The sequence below is a fragment of the Brienomyrus brachyistius genome, unplaced genomic scaffold, assembly GCF_023856365.1.
Source record: "Brienomyrus brachyistius isolate T26 unplaced genomic scaffold, BBRACH_0.4 scaffold43, whole genome shotgun sequence".
Taxonomy (NCBI): domain Eukaryota; kingdom Metazoa; phylum Chordata; class Actinopteri; order Osteoglossiformes; family Mormyridae; genus Brienomyrus; species Brienomyrus brachyistius.
Window position 1 is genome coordinate 93,882 of NW_026042318.1, and position 21,272 is coordinate 115,153.

The 21,272-nt window shown below is 42.1% G+C and overlaps 1 long non-coding RNA gene across 1 annotated transcript in view; it reads left to right on the forward strand.

The window, feature by feature from the left end:
• LOC125722850 (uncharacterized) overlaps positions 1-21,272 on the forward strand; it is a 248,291-nt gene that overhangs the window by 68,379 nt on the left and 158,640 nt on the right. The window lies entirely within an intron of this gene.

Here is a 21,272-nt window from a genome sequence, read left to right on the forward strand (position 1 = left end):
CAACGGAACCAGTGCAACAATAATATGGCCAGGAGAGGGGAACCTAAAGCGGGAAGCAAGAGTGACTGGAGTGGGGGCTGGAACAGTGAAATCAGGCTAAGAGGTGAAACCAGGGAGAGCCACGGGGAAGCAAGACTACAGACCAAAGACTGAGGTATTAGGAGGGGCAAGACACTAGGTAGCATGGGAGGTAAAGTGAACAGTTCAGGGCCTCTGATGGGCTCCGGGGTGCCGCAGAAGGGTCACGGCCAGGGGGGCCTTTGGAATCCTGTCTGGGTCTGTAGAAGCTCTACTCGTCTGCGGCAGCCGAGGGAAGAACAGCATCGGTAGACGGCGAGGGGTTGGCAGAGTCAGAGGGTGTCGAGGGGCAGGCAGGACAGGAACTGGACCAAACCAGGGACCTTGCAAAACAAAAGCACAGGCCAGTATCAGAGCCATAAGGAGACCGGAGGTGGTTCCTTTTGGGAACCATTGGATGGGATACCCTGAAAGACCATCATGGACCAAGCCTGGATCAGGAGGCAGGTCTGGGTAGCATACCCTCGTTTTTTCCTCCCGGAGCTGAGCCCACGACTGGATTTCTGTTGACCCTGCCGTTGTCGCGGCGATAGCCTCCTCGGCTGGGGAAACTTTGGCCACGGGGCTGACACCACGGAGTGGGACTCAGGTCAAGACCTGGAGGCTCCCACTCCATGTCCTCCGGGGGAATGTCCTCCAGGTCAGCCCCCTCTGGGCTGGCATTGTCCGGAGAGTCTGATGCCAGGCTGGTGATGCCTTAATCCAGGCTGGCTGTGCCTTAATCCATACTAAATGTAATTAAACATAATGAAATTTAAAAGAATAAAATGGTAATTAGAGGAAAATTTAACGTGTAAGTTTTAAAAAAATGGGCTTTTCCTTTTATCCAGATGTCTGCAAGCGCTGTGACTGTGATGAATGGTGACGCATGAGATCCTGAGAATGGGCGACGCTTCCAAGGATGGGTGGCAGGTGGCATTTCCCAGGAATTACAGGCAGGAGATGCCTGAGGAGCTCTCCTGGAGGGAAGACAGAAAGAGAAGAAGGGAACAAGCAGAGGCTGTGGGGAGAAAAAGGCTGCAGAACCAGTTAAAGTTGTACAGGTGGATTGTACAAATGCCCTCAAGTCTTGGTCCACGAGGGTACCCGTTTTTAATTTACAAAAAAACAATACATTTTTAATAAATCTTAAGGCTTATCATTAACATCTTTCTAGTAGTTAAAACACATACAATCGATTAACTTACCTGGTGATTTTGGAACTTCCGACTCCAAAGCAAAATGTAAAGTAAATGCAGCGTTCTACTTGGGGAAAAGGGATAAATTAAAGGGTTAACTTTGGAATCTAAAACAAAAACAGCAATATCATATCAAGGGTCTTCAATACCTTTTTCCTGTGTCTGCTCCCTTTACATGTAGATACTGAATGTGAAAAAGGCAAGAGCTGGACAGGCCCTGCCTTATTGAGTTGAGGGAATGCAAACAACCCCGCATGCGAGTGGGGAGAAACCAGGCACAAACGCAGTAGGCCTCAGAACAAAGGTAGCTTTATTTCATGGGGCCTTTCCAGCCTCACCTCAAGCTGTTACCCCTCTCTCTTGGCCTTGACATGCCTATAATCCACACAGGCCACAGCATGACAAAAACAACAAAAATAAATAAATAAATAAAAAACAAACAACAATTAGACCAAAAGAAAGACCACCAACCACCCTTTTTACTCTAATCCCCTGCCCTTATATACGGCTTCCCATTAAACTAATTGGGACAGCCCAACGACAAGGGGAAACCAGTTGGAGTTTCATGTACTAACAACATACATTACAACACATACATTTAACATGGAACACATCATAATAGCTGGCCCTTAAGCATTACCGTCCCCTGCTCTTTCACACAGAACATCCCACCTCACACAACAAAAGCAAGAACAAACAACCTTTCTCACCTATTTCCCCCCCCCTTTTGTGCCAAACCTTCACCTTCCCCTGTTCCACCCTGGGCTATAAGGGAACCTTCCCCAGACGGCGCGCGCTTCCGCAGGGAACCCATATGCCGAGGGACCAGAGGAAACAGCAACCGGGGTGGAAGTTGGTGAGAGACTTCTGCTGATTTACCCAAGTTCTCCCTTTACCATGGCCGATGGATAAAACTAGAACAGTGGGTACCTCACAGCTCTAAGTTATTGCCTTGAATAAAGAAAGAAATAAACCAAACAGCACACTAAGCATGGACTATTATTTTGTGGTGCGCAGGGGATGATGGGATGTGTAGTCCGCCAATTCAATAAACTTCAACACACAATACACTACCATAAACCACTAACATCTGACTCCTTGACCCCCCAAATGCTACTACCAACCCAAGTCATAGAGAAACCCCTTCCCTTTTTACACTGATATAAACACGTACCTATAAAATATATTATGTTTAGTTTATAAGCTTATTTCATTACAACAAACAAGCACAATCCATAAGTGCACTAGGCCTAACACATGGTTCAGAAGCCTCCTACCCCACCTTACACCAGCCACATGGACACCATCTGTCCAACCTCAGCGTCTTGTGCCTCCTGAAACGCCACCTCAGTTTCTTCTTCTTCCTCACATCCTTCTTCCTGAATGGTTTCCAGCCATGATCTGCCTCCTTGTGACACAATAGATCCCAAAGCATTCCCTCTACTTTTCTCTCCTTCTCCCTTAACCTCCTCCACATTCACTCCTACCTCACATCCATTCTCCTCACCTCCATTTACCATATGCATTCCATTCATACCAGCCTCCGCCCCCTCCATCTCACCATTGGACGCCCCTTTCTGATACCTCCACATTTTCCCAAGTAGCCCTTCCCAATCCCTCCTTATCCCCCCCAACCTGGACAGTGGGGGTGTCGCTCGTGAGCACTCCTCCACACCGTCTCCCCAGTCGATCACCTCGTCACACAGGTTCCAGGCATCCCAGTACTGGGTGTTGATCCAGGCAACCGCTGTCTGAATTTGCTTTCTGAGGAGTAAATGATAGATAGTTAACCAACTATTTACAGTGATAATTAAATGAATAAAGACCAGACAGATCTTCAACCATAAAAAAACAGTTGTTATAATTATTATAATCATGGGAGTAAATTTCATTTAACAGTAGGGGGGGACAATAAATATAACATTTCTCATAAGCAATTTTTGAAGGGGACACAAATAATACAGTCAAATTGTACTTATGAAGATTTGTCCTCACAGTGAAAAACATTACTTCTGTCATTACTATTGTAGCAGGGAGACTGTGTCATTATGCTTATTTTCAAAGTTTTTCTCAGGTTAAATGACAAAGCAGATTTTTCTTCAAAACTATTTATTGCATTTTTTGTTATGTTGTTTACGGTCAAGCCATCAACATACAATAAAATTTAAACATGACTATTATTGTGAAAAAGATATCACATAAGCAATGTTTTGCATCAAAATCAACAATTAAATAACCAATTTACAGTAACTGTTCTATGCAAAAAAAAAAAAACATCTGCAATTTAAAGCAAACTTACATTAATGAATGGACACTAAACAAAAGTACCAAATGTGTTTTTCCTGGTATCACGGGGCCCCACAAACTCCTGGCATATGTTGTTTATGTTAAAGTTGTCCAGCTCATCTTTCTGCATATTCAGACTAACAGACTGTTAAGTCCATCGTGGCCCATAGTAGCCCTTAGCCACGTCTTTAGTCTGCGCAATGCACTGAAGCTCCTCTCAGCTTCACATGAGGACACTGGAACCACCAACAAAATTCTGACAAGGACCTCAATCTGGTTAAACAAGCCTGAAGGGCCAGTGCTTTGGACAGGATCTTAGTCCGTATTCAATAAGCCTTTAGGTGAAAGGAGGTGTAAGAATGAGGATCTTTCCCCTTTTTAAGCATGAGAAATATTAGCTTGGGCAAGAGGTTCAGGTTGTTGAACATGTCCAATAGGAGAGAGGACAACTGGGGCCATAACTTTTTATAGAACTCTGAAGGAAAGCCATCGGGTCTGGGACATTAACCACTTTGCGAAGCAGCCGCCATGGTGGTCAGTTCAGTTACAGTGAGAGTGATAGTGACATCTAAATCATTCACAGCCACACATTCCTATGAAGGAATGGCTAAATCCCTAAAGAAACTATTGAACTCTAGACAACAAGTGAGAGGAGAAAAGCTTGAATGCATTATTCATTTCTAGAGGATTTGCTCGTAATAATGAGACCTTGTTTGCATCAGTAGTTCAGCAGTATGTTGAGACACTAGAAATTCATATTCTGCTTGTATCGTTAGATGCTCCTTATAAACATCAGCAGATGGGGAGAAACATATCAATTGTCAAGATCTGCTTCACGCTGTGTTAAATATGCCATCTTCTCCTTCCACAGCTCTCTATCATTGCTTACATATCAGATAATCTGCCCACTAGTATCGGTCTGCAAGGTTTCCAGCGATATGGAAACAAATACATCTGGAGATTTATTTAAAGAAAGAAAATTGGCAATTTGTTGTGAAATAAAATCAACAACGAAAGCAACTGAGTGTTGAACCGTCAAGGACACCATGTTCTAACAAAATTTTCGAGGAGACTGGAGCATGATCTGAGAAAGCTATTTTATCATAGCTACTCAGATATTGAGCAAGAAGTCTCTTATCAACTGCTCTTATCGACAATAGATAAACTATAGTGAGATGTTGGATATTTAAGTTATTTAATTTGTATGTTGATATTTTTTGCAGTCTGATTGAAAGATAATTCATTGCAGCTCTGAAGATAATTCTAAAGGTTCTAAACAAAAATAAATAAAAGACATTCCTTCCTTTGTTAAAAGGTTCTAAACAAACTGAAAACAACCCATTTGTTGTTACAATCGTCCTTAGTAATTGCTCATCCTGAATATAATTGTTAAAATAAAAGCAATACAAGTCTTTATTCCACTTTGTCATTTTTAAAATTGAAATACTGTCAAACAGAGATTCTAACTATGAACAAAAAACATATAATTTTAAATTTGAATTAAGCATATTTGCAAAAAAAATGTACTGTATATGAAGAATCGTTTTGGAATCGGATCGTGGATCCCAGAATCGTAATTGGATCGGATCGCAAAGTACCTAAAGATTCCCACCCCTAAGTGACAGTCACATAATGTTGGTGGGCTTGAGAGGTCTGGTGTGCTGTACATTTTTCAGTGGCTTTCTTCCAATTTCTAAAGCCTGTACTAACGAAAGCGGCATCAGGTCTATGACCTAAAGAGGACTGGTTTGAAACACCTTTGCTGAAGTAAAAACATAACACCCCTTACACTGATGGACTGTAATTTAGCCATGGAAAGTCTTGATACGATTTCTCTTGAAATGTCAATGACTTCTTTGAAAACATTTGTTTTTCGATACACTAGGGAGGTAGTTGTGCAGGCACTGAGATCTAAACTAAAAACTGTGCTCCCTGTGCTGCTGCTGGCAATATCATCTCTTTGTTCTGCTGTCTCCGGCTCCCTCCCTGGTTCTGAATCTGCCCCTTCCTCTACTCTCACTGTCTCAGAACAGACTGACTCCTAAAGCAGAAATAATGCAGGAAAAGATGTTTTCCATACTCATAATACTCAACTTGTTTACATTACACTTGTTAAATTGACAGATCATACTGTAAATTGGTGAGCCTGTGATGTTCATCTACTGAACAGCCACAACTCAGAAAACATTAAAGAAATTGTTCATCCAAAAAAAAATTCTGTCCTTATCCCTTCAATAAAAGCACAACACACTTACCTGACACTGTACATCTGAATGACCCTGCTCTACCTGTCCCTCAATAATTTCTGTCTCCTTTGCCTGCGATTGATATTGTGACATTAGTAGTCATAAGTACCCATTCTTAAAGCCAAATTGCCATAATATGTGAACTTTTCGTTTCGTTACTTGGCGTTTAGGTGCACTGAAAAATGTTCCTATGTCCATTTTCCTTTTCTCTGTCATTTTACCTAGTCTATGACACTGCAAGGCAAGGCGAGTTTATGCTGTAGCACATTTCATACACAATGGTAATTCAAAGTGCTTTACACAAAGAAAGTAAAACTAACATAAAATAATCACAACAATAAAAACAAGGAATTAAAAAAAGTTTCAATTTGTATTTAAAATGAATTAAGACACTTAAGAACAGAATAGAAACTGATTATACAAAAAAATACAGTGGGGTCAGTTTGGACGTAGCACAGTGCTCATTTAGTAAATGCACAGCTAAACAATATGCTAACTGTGGCCGTTAATGTTAAGTTAATATTATGCCAGGTCGTCACAAATAAAACAATGCATTGGAAACTGCTTTGGCGCGTTAGTTGCAGTGCACTATGGAACAAGTTATTGTAAACAAGCGAACGTTAACTACACAAGTAATATTTTAGTCGCTAATATATCAAATTCATGGGAAATTACATCGGTAATCAGCTTTTTTGCCGAAACTAATTTATGAATGAGTATGCATTAACTACATTAAAGATAATCTCTTTATTTAAAGTGAATAAAATACCCTACTTACTGGAATTCAACGTTAATAGATCCGCAGCCACACACCTGACTCGTGTGTGTAGAGTAGGTGAGATGAACTGAGAAAGCAGGCAGCGGGCCAAACCACTGTGAGGAATGGGGGGGGACGCAACTGTTTCTAAATGCATTATTTGGGTTTGTTTTATTTTCTACTTACACAATTATTTTAGGTATACGTATATATATTTTTCATAATAGAGAGTGCGTTTTTTTAAATAATTTATTGGGGGGGGGACAACTCTCGGATGGGGGTGGGGGGGCATGTTCCCTCCGTCCCCTCCGCGATTTACGCCCATGATTATAATGAGTAATTGTGGGGTTTATTGCTTCCGTAGGATAAGCGGTTTGGAAAGTGGATGGATGGATGGATTATAATGAATAATTGTGGGGTTTATTGCTTTCAGGATAGGCTCCGGACACCCCGAGACCCAGTAAGATAAGCGGTTTGGAAAATGGAAATTGTGGGGTTTACAGAAAAAAAAACTGTGCTGGCGATTATAACTAACATGGAATAGGAAACAACAGCGCTCCACAAGTGAAAACCCAGATGAATGCTACTGAGAACTGTGTTAACACTGATGAAACTAAGAGTATTTTTTAAATTCTGTGCAACATTGTTTTTTTAAAAATGCAATAGTCAGCTTGAAGCATTTACCTTATTACGAAAGCAATGCCCCAAATTACTTAAACATTTTAGGTAAACATTTTACCATCCATTACCGTAAGGGTTCCCAGCCCCCGGTCAGTGTACCGGTACAGTCCGCGCTCAGTGCTCGGGGGGGGGCGGGCTGTGCCTACCGTCCTGTTTATTACGGGTTCGCGCCGTATTAAAAAGAAAACTGTCTGTATTGTTTAGTGCCGGATTTCCGTTCGCATAGCCAATCTCCCACCATTCCGCATATTTTATCGTGGACACCCCGGCAAATTACACCGCCGTTTTAGGGATCAGTGACATTTTTTGAAGTTTGGGAAGATTTTACTAACCAAATAGCTGTCTATCATCATCACTTCGATATAAGAGCACCCCCAATAAAAATAAAGACCACAAGTTTTAATGACATTAAAAACATGCAATAATTTTATCGACATGTACTACATTAGTATAGTATAAAAGAGTAAATAATCAAAGTAGCATAATATAATTTGAAGAATAAAAGGAAATTTTGGAGAGCTAACAAACTGCTCAATTGAGCGCCATTTTCATTCGTAGAGTTTGCTGTGCTGCAAACGGTAAAGAATATTTACGTTGTTTCTATGGAAACTACTCCCACTGTCCGCTTAACATTAATGTAATAGTACGTACGTTGAAATTGGCTAATGAGTTGTATTACGCTACGTGCGTATTACGTCATAACTCTTGCGTAACGTCCATTTAACCGGGGAATGTCGAAGACGTGCTATGTAGTTCAGATGTAGAAAGTTCTACGTTTCTTTTAAATGTTAAAGAAAGTTTCATAAAAACAAATTGTATAGCGAATGTTCAGTACAATAGGAAGCGTTATTTTATTCAAGCAAATGGAGCTGAGGCATAATATTTAAAGGAATGTTATTCAAAGGTAATAAGCTTCCACCACACTGCAGCTTAAATACACGCTTTCTTAAATTAATTACATGATACGTGAATGTCCTGCTTTGTCTTCCAATAAGATAAGCTCGGTGGCTATAAAAACTCATACATTTAGCTGATACAAATTAATTTTGTCCTTTGGAAAAAAAAGTAGCTGATTTTTGGCTTGTTGAGGCTTCTACATATGACAAACCACAAGATGGCACTGCCTGAGCAGGCTTTTAGAAATGTACTGGAGTGCCACTAGCAGGCAAGCAAGTTACTTTGCAAGTTCTAGAGCACAGCAATGGTGTTTGACATTCTGTTAGCTATATACGCAGGGATGGATATAACTGGTAAGCAAGTACGCATTCACCTTTAAAAGCGATATGTGCAGCAATCGGTTGTTGTAACAGTGTGAATTCGTACGTACTTTATGTGCATTTGCGGCGATATGACAAGAAATTACCGTGCATTTTAACCTTTAATTTTCCTTACTTCTTTATATTACGTTTTCTCTGCTTTATTTCAGTCAGTCTAACATATTGCGCCACAGCCTTCAACCCAAATTTTCATAGCAGACTTCAGTTAGGAGTACGCCTTAGTAATGATTAACCTGGGACTCACCAGGGAGGTGTAGGGGGATACTATTGTAAATTGCTTAGTTTTAACTATAACAGCCTTAATAATCCTATCAAACACTGTGAAATACTGCAATACCTTTATCACTGAAGGGCTCGTATGATGCTCTTTCAAGAAACTCATTTTAAACCATCAGACGACAGGTGTGGATGGGCAGATCACATCTATCATTCTACAGTCTTTCTGCTGTAGAGCAAGGGACGTAGCAATATTGTTGCATACATCTATTCCCTTTGTTCTTTGCATATCTGATGTGGATTCCCGATCCAAATGGGAGATCTGTCATAATTACTAGTTTATTGTTCATTACACCTGTACTATTGGTTAACGCATGTGCTCCTAATTGCGATGATATTTTCTTTAAGCGTCTGTTCTCACTGGTACCTGATACCTCTAAATATCACCTTATCTTGGGGAGTGATTTAAATTGTCGCTTTAATCCAAAATTAGATCATCCATCCCCCAAGATAGCTCTGCCTTCAAAATCTGTCGAAATGATAAATTCTTTTACCAAAGAATTTAATGTGTCAGGTGTTTTCACAATTCTTTAATCCCACTCGAAAAGAGTATAGTTTTTTTCTCTCAGATTCATCACACGTTTACCCAAATTGACTATTTCTTAGTTGATAAGACTTCTTGCTCAATATCTAAGTAGCTATGATAAAATAGCTTTCTCAGATCATGCTCCAGTCTCCTCGAAAATTTTGTTAGAACATGGTGTCCTTGACGGTTCAACACTCAGTTGCTTTCTTTGTTGATTTTATTTCACAACAAATTGCCAATTTTCTTTCTTTAAATAAATCTCCAGATGTATTTGTTTCCATATCGCTGGAAACCTTGCAGACTGATACCAGTGGGCAGATTATCTGATATGTAAGCAATAATAGAGAGCTGTGGAAGGAGAAGATGGCATATTTAACACAGCGTGAAGCAGATCTTGACAATTGATATGTTTCTCCCCATCTGCTGATGTTTATAAGGAGCACCTAACGATACAAGCAGAGTATGAATTTCTAGTGTCTCAACATACTGCTGAACTACTGATGCAAACAAGGTCTCATTATTACGAGCAAATCCTCTAGAAATGAATAATGCATTCAAGCTTTTCTCCTCTCACTTGTTGTCTAGAGTTCAATAGTTTCTTTAGGGATTTAGCCATTCCTTCATAGGAATGTGTGGCTGTGAATGATTTAGATGTCACTATCACTGTAACTGAACTGACCACCATGGCGGCTGCTTCGCAAAGTGGTTAATGTCCCAGACCCGATGGCTTTCCTTCAGAGTTCTATAAAAAGTTATGGCCCCAGTTGTCCTCTCTCCTATTGGACATGTTCAACAACCTGAACCTCTTGCCCAAGCTAATATTTCTCATGCTAAAAAAGGGGAAAGATCCTCATTCTTACACCTCCTTTCACCTAAAGGCTTATTGAATACGGACTAAGATCCTGTCCAAAGCACTGGCCCTTCAGGCTTGTTTGACCAGATTGAGGTCCTTGTCAGAATTTTGTTGGTGGTTCCAGTGTCCTCATGTGAAGCTGAGAGGAGCTTCAGTGCATTGCGCAGACTAAAAACATGGCTAAGGGCTACTATGGGTCAAGACAGACTTCACAGTCTATTAGTCTGCAATATGCAGAAAGACGAGCTGGACAACTTTAACATAAACAACATATGGTAAGAGTGTGGGGCCCAGTGATACCAGGAAAAACACATTTGGTACTTTTGTTTAGTGTCTATTCATTAATGTAAGTTTGCTTTAAATTGCAGATGTTTTTTTTTTTGCATAGAACAGTTACTGTAAATTGATTATTTAATTGTTGATTTTGATACAAAACATTACTTTTTTTATATCTTTTTCACAATAATAGTCATGTTTAAATTTTATTGAATGTTGATGGCTTGACCGTAAACAACATAACAAAAAATGCAATAAATAGTTTTGAAGAAAAATCTGCTTTGTCACTGAACCTGAGAAAAACTTTGAAAATAAGCATAATGACACAGTCTCCATGCTACAATAATAATGACAGAAGTAAAGTTTACGCCCATGATTATAATAATTATAGCAACTGTATTTTCTGTATGGTTGAAGATCTGTCTGGTCTTTATTCATTTAATTATCACTGTAAATAGTTGGTTAACTATCTATCATTTACTCCTCAGAAAGCAAATTCAGACAGCGGTTGCCTGGATCAACACCCAGTACTGGGATGCCTGGAACCTGTGTGACGAGGTGATCGACTGGGGAGACGGTGTGGAGGAGTGCTCACGAGCGACACCCCCACTGTCCAGGTTGGGGGGGATAAGGAGGGATTGGGAAGGGCTACTTGGGAAAATGTGGAGGTATCAGAAAGGGGCGTCCAATGGTGAGATGGAGGGGGCGGAGGCTGGTATGAATGGAATGCATATGGTAAATGGAGGTGAGGAGAATGGATGTGAGGTAGGAGTGAATGTGGAGGAGGTTAAGGGAGAAGGAGAGAAAAGTAGAGGGAATGCTTTGGGATCTATTGTGTCACAAGGAGGCAGATCATGGCTGGAAACCATTCAGGAAGAAGGATGTGAGGAAGAAGAAGAAACTGAGGTGGCGTTTCAGGAGGCACAAGACGCTGAGGTTGGACAGATGGTGTCCATGTGGCTGGTGTAAGGTGGGGTAGGAGGCTTCTGAACCATGTGTTAGGCCTAGTGCACTTATGGATTGTGCTTGTTTGTTGTAATGAAATAAGCTTATAAACTAAACATAATATATTTTATAGGTACGTGTTTATATCAGTGTAAAAAGGGAAGGGGTTTCTCTATGACTTGGGTTGGTAGTAGCATTTGGGGGGTCAAGGAGTCAGATGTTAGTGGTTTATGGTAGTGTATTGTGTGTTGAAGTTTATTGAATTGGCGGACTACACATCCCATCATCCCCTGCGCACCACAAAATAATAGTCCATGCTTAGTGTGCTGTTTGGTTTATTTCTTTCTTTATTCAAGGCAATAACTTAGAGCTGTGAGGTACCCACTGTTCTAGTTTTATCCATCGGCCATGGTAAAGGGAGAACTTGGGTAAATCAGCAGAAGTCTCTCACCAACTTCCACCCCGGTTGCTGTTTCCTCTGGTCCCTCGGCATATGGGTTCCCTGCGGAAGCGCGCGCCGTCTGGGGAAGGTTCCCTTATAGCCCAGGGTGGAACAGGGGAAGGTGAAGGTTTGGCACAAAAGGGGGGGGGGGGAAATAGGTGAGAAAGGTTGTTTGTTCTTGCTTTTGTTGTGTGAGGTGGGATGTTCTGTGTGAAAGAGCAGGGGACGGTAATGCTTAAGGGCCAGCTATTATGATGTGTTCCATGTTAAATGTATGTGTTGTAATGTATGTTGTTAGTACATGAAACTCCAACTGGTTTCCCCTTGTCGTTGGGCTGTCCCAATTAGTTTAATGGGAAGCCGTATATAAGGGCAGGGGATTAGAGTAAAAAGGGTGGTTGGTGGTCTTTCTTTTGGTCTAATTGTTGTTTGTTTTTTATTTATTTATTTATTTTTGTTGTTTTTGTCATGCTGTGGCCTGTGTGGATTATAGGCATGTCAAGGCCAAGAGAGAGGGGTAACAGCTTGAGGTGAGGCTGGAAAGGCCCCATGAAATAAAGCTACCTTTGTTCTGAGGCCTACTGCGTTTGTGCCTGGTTTCTCCCCACTCGCATGCGGGGTTGTTTGCATTCCCTCAACTCAATAAGGCAGGGCCTGTCCAGCTCTTGCCTTTTTCACATTCAGTATCTACATGTAAAGGGAGCAGACACAGGAAAAAGGTATTGAAGACCCTTGATATGATATTGCTGTTTTTGTTTTAGATTCCAAAGTTAACCCTTTAATTTATCCCTTTTCCCCAAGTAGAACGCTGCATTTACTTTACATTTTGCTTTGGAGTCGGAAGTTCCAAAATCACCAGGTAAGTTAATCGATTGTATGTGTTTTAACTACTAGAAAGATGTTAATGATAAGCCTTAAGATTTATTAAAAATGTATTGTTTTTTTGTAAATTAAAAACGGGTACCCTCGTGGACCAAGACTTGAGGGCATTTGTACAATCCACCTGTACAACTTTAACTGGTTCTGCAGCCTTTTTCTCCCCACAGCCTCTGCTTGTTCCCTTCTTCTCTTTCTGTCTTCCCTCCAGGAGAGCTCCTCAGGCATCTCCTGCCTGTAATTCCTGGGAAATGCCACCTGCCACCCATCCTTGGAAGCGTCGCCCATTCTCAGGATCTCATGCGTCACCATTCATCACAGTCACAGCGCTTGCAGACATCTGGATAAAAGGAAAAGCCCATTTTTTTAAAACTTACACGTTAAATTTTCCTCTAATTACCATTTTATTCTTTTAAATTTCATTATGTTTAATTACATTTAGTATGGATTAAGGCACAGCCAGCCTGGATTAAGGCATCACCAGCCTGGCATCAGACTCTCCGGACAATGCCAGCCCAGAGGGGGCTGACCTGGAGGACATTCCCCCGGAGGACATGGAGTGGGAGCCTCCAGGTCTTGACCTGAGTCCCACTCCGTGGTGTCAGCCCCGTGGCCAAAGTTTCCCCAGCCGAGGAGGCTATCGCCGCGACAACGGCAGGGTCAACAGAAATCCAGTCGTGGGCTCAGCTCCGGGAGGAAAAAACGAGGGTATGCTACCCAGACCTGCCTCCTGATCCAGGCTTGGTCCATGATGGTCTTTCAGGGTATCCCATCCAATGGTTCCCAAAAGGAACCACCTCCGGTCTCCTTATGGCTCTGATACTGGCCTGTGCTTTTGTTTTGCAAGGTCCCTGGTTTGGTCCAGTTCCTGTCCTGCCTGCCCCTCGACACCCTCCGACTCTGCCAACCCCTCGCCGTCTACCGATGCTGTTCTTCCCTCGGCTGCCGCAGACGAGTAGAGCTTCTACAGACCCAGACAGGATTCCAAAGGCCCCCCTGGCCGTGACCCTTCTGCGGCACCCCGGAGCCCATCAGAGGCCCTGAACTGTTCACTTTACCTCCCATGCTACCTAGTGTCTTGCCCCTCCTAATACCTCAGTCTTTGGTCTGTAGTCTTGCTTCCCCGTGGCTCTCCCTGGTTTCACCTCTTAGCCTGATTTCACTGTTCCAGCCCCCACTCCAGTCACTCTTGCTTCCCGCTTTAGGTTCCCCTCTCCTGGCCATATTATTGTTGCACTGGTTCCGTTGCTTGCCTGTCTTGTCTGGTTGTGTCCTGCCTTGTCTGTCCCTGTGTCGTCTTTGGTCCTTTTGATGCCCAATCCCTCCCTTTTGTCTCCTTCTACTGTGTCCTTTGTTCCCACTTACCCACTGACACCCACTGTCTGTCTTTTGGTCCATAGTCAGCATCCCTGTTGGATTACCTGGCCTGTCATGATTTGTGTCCTGGGGGTTAGTCTCCCCTGTTGTCCTTGGTTTTGCCCTGGTCTGTGTGTCCCCTCAATGATGCCCTTGTACCCGGAGGGCACAGGATTGGGAGGGGGGCGTTTACTGTCATATCTTGCCCATTTAGTCAACCTTACCCTCCAGTTCTCCTCCCTGATGAGCCACGCTTGGTGTCTATTAGTCTCATCCCATGTTCCTCCCCTTCTGTCAGTCACTATCAGCTTCCTTGTGTTTTCCCATTCCTTAGTCTGGTAAAGTGCCCAGTCCTATCTTCTCCAGTTGTGTCCTTGTCTGTTTGCGTCTCTGTGCCCAAACCTGCCTGTCAATAAAACCCCACGAAGGGGATTCTGCCCTACAGCTTGCATTTGGGTCCTACTTCCCACCGGTGACGTGACAGAGGAATACATGCTTAGTGCCAGGCAGAAATCTTTGATTTTGCATCCATATGGTGACTTGGTGAAGTTAGCTGATAGTTCTCTTGATTCCAAAGACATGATTCTTGTCTGTGCATTATGCATATCCAAAGTTAAGAGCTTCAGATTAATAGGTGCGAAAAACGCATCTTGCGTTTGTCGAGTTCGAAGGGTTAACTCACTGAATATTTATGTTACGCCGAACATGACTCATTGTCGTTTTGGACAGTAAGCACTTTATGTAATTCATCCATTGCTCCTTTTCCTTATGGTATACAGCCGCTTTATACATGTGGAGACTCACACACATTTTTCACATTCCATTACTTTCACACATTTTACTGTCATTGTACATCTCTTCTGATGTCACATTTATTTATTTGTTTATTTATAACCTGGTAACTGCACACTGCACAAATACAAATAAATGATGAATTACCAAAACCTTAAATACTGTACAGAAGGATAAACTCAATTATTGCTGAAAAAATCTACACACAGATATAAAAATATAATATTCCCATCAAAATCACACATGCACAGCCAAAAATGTAGGCAGTAACTATATACTGCTTTGCCAAACAGGTACAGGTATCAGACACAGAGAACATCAACTTGTTCATTATACTCTTTGGTTATAAGATAACTGGGTACATCATCCAGCAGAAGGAAAAATAGGCCGACCATTTAAAACTGAGAATACATTCAGCAAACTGAATGTGACCTTCACTGCCAGACATGCAAAGTGTTAAAAGGTGCAGTGTTATACTGTACATAACATTTTAATTAAAGATATTCAAATTTAATATTGTGTACTTTAGTGAACTTTTGTTACCTTCCTCGCACAAATATGTGAATTCGTCCCATACTGAAAGAAATTACCCTTTATGCCCTCACCGATGTGAATTGGCACAAATTTCCACAGCTTTCTCACCATAGCCAGCCATTTTCTCCATAATCATAATCAATTCCAACTCCTATTATTTCTTTCACTGCAGACAGAATGACGTGGCCTTCCATCCACTTCAGTCTCATTCATTCTGCAATATGGGTGCTTGTGGTTATTAAGCAAGCAAGCAAATGATCCATCTTCTTCTGCAGTATCAGCACTTAAAGGAGAAAGTTAGTGTGAGAATAGGTGACTGCAGTGACTGTCCTTCCGTGCCATCAGTGTGTGCAGGGAGTAAGACCAGAGTACAGACGCACAAAGCTTATATTTCTTGCTTTTACCAAAAACAAGCTGAAAAATAAATATGTCCAGCTCTTGCCTGAGAACTGCTGCGATATTTCTATTTCAAATACAAGCTCGAATCCATCCATCCATCCTATGTAACCGGGGGTCCGGCGTCGGCTGTCAGAGGGCTGAAACGGCAGACGCTGTCGGTAATCCAGGTCGGCTGATCGTAGCTGGCAGTAAGCGCGCCAGGCATGATTCGGAGCCAAGGAGGTGAAGCAGAGATCGGTACACAGGAAGACAGGAACACAAGGAGGGGAAAAACGCTTGCACGCTGCATAAACCACGAAGATCTCACGTCTGGCCAGAAATAAGAGACTGAGAAGGGGAAGGTTGACCACAGATGGGAGGGGCGGGGTTCCAAAGCGGAACCACACCTCCTCAGGCACTTCCATCTCCTGCCAATATTCCTCTGTCCTTTATTTCCCTTCACACTGCACTCCAATCATGCTCCACAACCACAAACCTCTGAAATCTCCTACACTCTCTGCACTCGACTGACTCCTTACCAGCTTCTCTCCTGCCGCTGCCTGCACTCCTTCATGTTCTGTCGGCACCCAAACCACCTGCTTTGCTCGCCCCATCATTTCTCCCAGATTTAGCGTGGGCTGATTAAAAGCCACTGCTAAGGGGGGCTCCTCCTCTGGTGTGTTGTACCATTCCCACCAGTCCTCCGTATCTGAATGGCTACTCCCTCAGGGCCTAATATTATCCAGTCTGTTGTCATGCAAGATTCTGGAACATGCAGGTTGGACAGGTGTGTCTATGCTGATCACAGCTCCAGCACACCAGCTGAATCAGCCTGTTCCCCAGTCTCCCCAGGGTCTAGGATCATCAAATTTGTGAGTAAATGGGTACCCTCTGAGGAAACCCCCATCCATTGTATCTACTCACCTGTTCTAATTAGGAACCGGAGGCCAATTAGTGGCCTTGTTTTTTTGGCGGTGACTGACTCAATTTCTTCGTCAGCTCCCTCTCATGCTCTTCAGCAGAGTCCTCCTCCTCTCTGTACAAGTCAATAGCGTGGATCAGCTGCTTCTCAGGAATAGTAATAAGCGCCACCACTTGCCTTAGCCTGCTTCTCACTGGCTTCAGGAGCGTGTCCTGCAGTGCCCTCCGGTACAGACCTCTGAACACCGAATCCTGTAGGTCCTGCTCTGTCTCAGTGCTCCACCGCTTTTCTTGGGCTTGCAGATAGGCAGCTGGGCTCTCCCCCTCCTTTACGGGCTCCTCCTTCATTTCAGCCACACCTAGTCCCTGTCACCACTGCCAGCATTCTCTCCATTCCGTCTACCCCCAGGACACAAGCCTGAACCGCTTTTATGTCCCCCATCACCAAGAGCCGTCCCATAGTTTCCTCCTCAAATACTTTCATCCATTTTCAAGCTCCGTCTGCCAGGACTGTTCTGCCCATGGTACATACTGTGTCTGTGCTCCTTTCGCCACCAGGGGGAGCATCAGAGTGTCCCTATCGGGGGTCTCACAGCCCTCCTGCTTCCCACTGTTCTATGATCTGCATTATCCTCCTCTACTCCTTCCTCACTATCCGTTTCTATCTCCTTCTCCTGAAACTGACTCCATCCTCTACATGGAGGGTTAGGGCTGTCCATCAGATGCATCAGCCCTTCTGCAGCCCTACCACTTGCTCCGCACCCCACCTTTATATCACCCCCTTTTTTCTTAAACCCACATGCCTGGCCTTCTATTATTATATCACTCCTTCGCAGTCCTTCCTTCACGGTCTGCCGCCGCTGGTCGCTCACTTCCCTGTACCCATATAAACAACTTTCTTCATCCTTCTGTTTCTTCCCCTCTGAACTTTACCTTGCCCTCTATTACTGGAAAGTGGCCCTTAAATATCAGAGGTGGCCCTTCTACTAACAGATACAGTCCCTGATACAGAGGAAGTCGTAACTCCTCCTGCTCTGTTTCACCTTTGACTCCTGCCTGATTCTCACTCATCACTCTCTCATCACTTTCTGCTCTTTTCTCCAGGCCTCTCCCTTTGCCATAACCTCAGAACCTCCAGTTGCTCACTCCTTTTCTTGTTACACCTTTCTGTGTTCTTATTAGCCTTATGATACTTTATCAGAGTCTCCATCTCCTCACACACTGCCACATCCATAAATATGGCAGAAATATAAAGTACAGATATTTTATGGGTTCCACTGAAATAAAGGTAGCTGATTATGAGAAAGACCTCGGTGTGTATGTTGATGCTTCCATGTCCCACTCTCGCCAGTGTGGGGAAGCAATAAAAAAGGCAAATAGAATGTTGGGTTACATCTCTAGGTGTGTGGAGTTTAAGTCAAAGGAAGTGATGCTATGATTGTATAATTCCTTGGTAAGACCCCACCTAGAATATTGTGTGCAGGTTTGGTCACCATACCTTAAGATGGACATTGCTGCCTTGGAAAAGGTGCAACGTAGGGCTACGAGAATGATTCCCAGTCTTAGCGGAATGTCTTATGAGGACAGGTTAGTTGAGCTGAATCTGTTCAGACTAAGTGGGGGCATGAGCCAGTTATATAAGATTCTAACAGGTCTGGATGGTGAGTGACATGACATACTAGAACTCGTGGCCACAAGTAGAATTTAGCGGGAGAACATTTTAAAACGAATTTGAGGAAGCACTTCTTTACACAGCGTGTAGTTAAAAGGTATAAAAGGTGTAGTATGGAATAGTCTTCCTACTAGTGTAGCGCAAGCTAAAACCCTGGGTTTCTTTAAATCAGAGCTAGATAAGATTTTACCAACTCTGAGCTGTTAGGTAAGTTTTTCCCAAAAGTGCTTGATGGGCCGGATGGCTTCCTCTCGTTAGTAAATTTCTTATGTTCTTAAGGTTACTTTTCCTATAGAACAAGTCTATACATTGTACTTTTATTAAACAAATGAAATAGCCTTATGCTATTTATCTTATTTACACAAATGCTTGTCATTTTTGTCTCGTCTACACAGTCGCGTATTTACAATTCTCCTCTGCTCTCTGTATTGCGCATGGCGGACTTCCGCCCCGATGCAGACAGGTGAGCACACTCCCACCAGCGGACAGAGAGCGCGCGTCGGAAAATATGTCACGTCAACCATCTCAAAAGCAGACAAAAATATCTGCTGTGCCATTTATCTGTGTATGACTCCTCAGATCTCCAGTCCGGTCAAAAGTTTCACTAATTATCTACTTCTTCCCTTGCATGTTTAGTCCTATACTGAACTCCCTGTTCACTACACCTTACACATCTTAAGTTTAAGATTTGTCCAAATTTTACAGTAACCTACCCACACTTATATTACAGAGAATGTTTTTTGCATTAAAGCTCGCAAATACTAAATTTGATTCCACAGTTATGGCTTTAGATACCGAGGGATCCTGGTATATCATACTTATACAAAACTAATTATGGTAAATTACTATGTGAAATAAAGAATTATCTCAAAGATGGGAAATCCTCCCTCTATCCTTATTGGGGAGAGTGGAGAGCATTAGAATGAACATACCACCTAGGCTTCTCTTTATGTTCCAGTCCCTGCCCATAGGGGTCCCTATATCTACATTCAAAACGCTCAATAAATGGTTATCCAAATTTACCTGGCAAAACAAAAGACCCAGGATTGAACTGAAAAGACTATTAAACCCAAAAGAGAATGCGGGTCCTGACTTGCCTAATTAAAAAAAATATTACTTGGCAGCCCAACTTATATCAGTAGTGGTATGGATTACCCAGGACAGGGAGGGTCAGTGGGTGGTAATGGAACAGAGTATCTGCCCAAATTTGCCGCTGGACATAGCAATTATTTTTAATCAAGATACACGGAAAGTAAATAAAATCAATAACATTTGGATAGGAAACGCTCTGAAAAGTGAGAGAGAGGCTGGGACGCCCTTCATCAATATCAAGATCAATGAAAATTGCACAGAATGTTGATTTTTTCTACCATCTAAATTAGATACAGGGTTTAAGACATGGGGAGAAAAGAGGTTTAACCAGTTGGATCAGTTGTGTGATGGAGGAGATCTAATGTCCTTCGAACATCTTAGAAATAAATGTGGCCTCCCAGTGCCCGATTGTTTTAGATACCTACAGTCAACAAATATATTGTTTATATGAACAATTAAAGGATTGGTTAAAAAGAACATTATATCATATATTTATAAAATATTGCAAAAGGAGTCAACAGTGTTAATAAAGAGAAATGAGAACTAGAGATGAATACTATCATTAACGATGAAGATTGGACTCATTCATGTAAAGAAGGACACAGAATAACAAACAGTCCTACATGGTGGGAATTTGATTGGAAAGTTAAGATGAGATACTTTAAGACTCCCCTTCTCACCTCTACGTTTGGTAACACCTCAAATCAGGGGTTTATTGGAGGGGTTGTGACCTGGTAGGAGACCACACCCACATTTTTTGGGATTATCCAGAATTGTCAGAGTACTGGCAAAATATACAGGAAGAGATAAAAAATAAATGTTTGAACATAAAATTACCACTTGAACCAGCTCGTTTCATACTAGGAATTATGCCACAGAATATAGTGCATGAAAATAAGGTTGTATTACAGAGAGTTCTTCTTGTAATTGCCAGGAGGATGATAACGATCTCCTGGCTAAAACCCCAGACACCCACGACAGTACAATGGAAAGAAAGAGGAAAGAAAGTGTATAATATGGAATTTATAACTGAAAAATTGTTAACGAGAACAGAGTGTTTTGTGGAAGAAATTTCTCGAAGTCCGATGTTTAAGTGTTTGACAGAACTTTATTATTTGATGAGCTCACAGGGAACAGACACTCAGCAAGCATGCGTCTTGTGTTCTGCTCCCCGAGCAACAAATGCATACATCTTTTATGGCCTAAAATGCGACAGTCATCTGACAAATCAAGGACAAATCGGATTTTTGGACGTTCCAGTTACTTCTGCCTTTCAAGGTCCAGGCAGTACAAAGAAAGTTTGGCCATTTGGAGATACCAGTTTCTTCTACGTTTTCAAGGTCCACCTATCAGCTTAGAACAAGTCTATCTATTTGGGACTTTTCCTTTTGCTATATTATTCTAGGACTCGTTGTTCTCTTTTTCTACATTTTATATTATCCAATACCATGCATTCATTTTATAATATCTTCTGCAACAGCTTACTTCTCAGGTCAAGCCTTTGCTTTGACCTGGGCTGATCAAGCAATATATGGCAAACATGTTAGTTCCTCTATAGAAAATAGAAATTTCTTACTTAAGCAGATTTGCATTCTTGTTTGATACATTCAATTAATGACAAGTAAATTACATTGTTTCAACCACTATGTGTAAATCAACAACACATTGTAAACTCAATTGTTAATTACTGATTAGGTAATGCATTTTGCATAATCATCTACATTCCATTATTGATTACTGATTAGCATAATCAAGAATTTTCTATCACAGTTTCTTTATTAAAAGGTTTCCAATCTGTAATTTTCTTTTTTCAACAGAAGTGTGGCACTT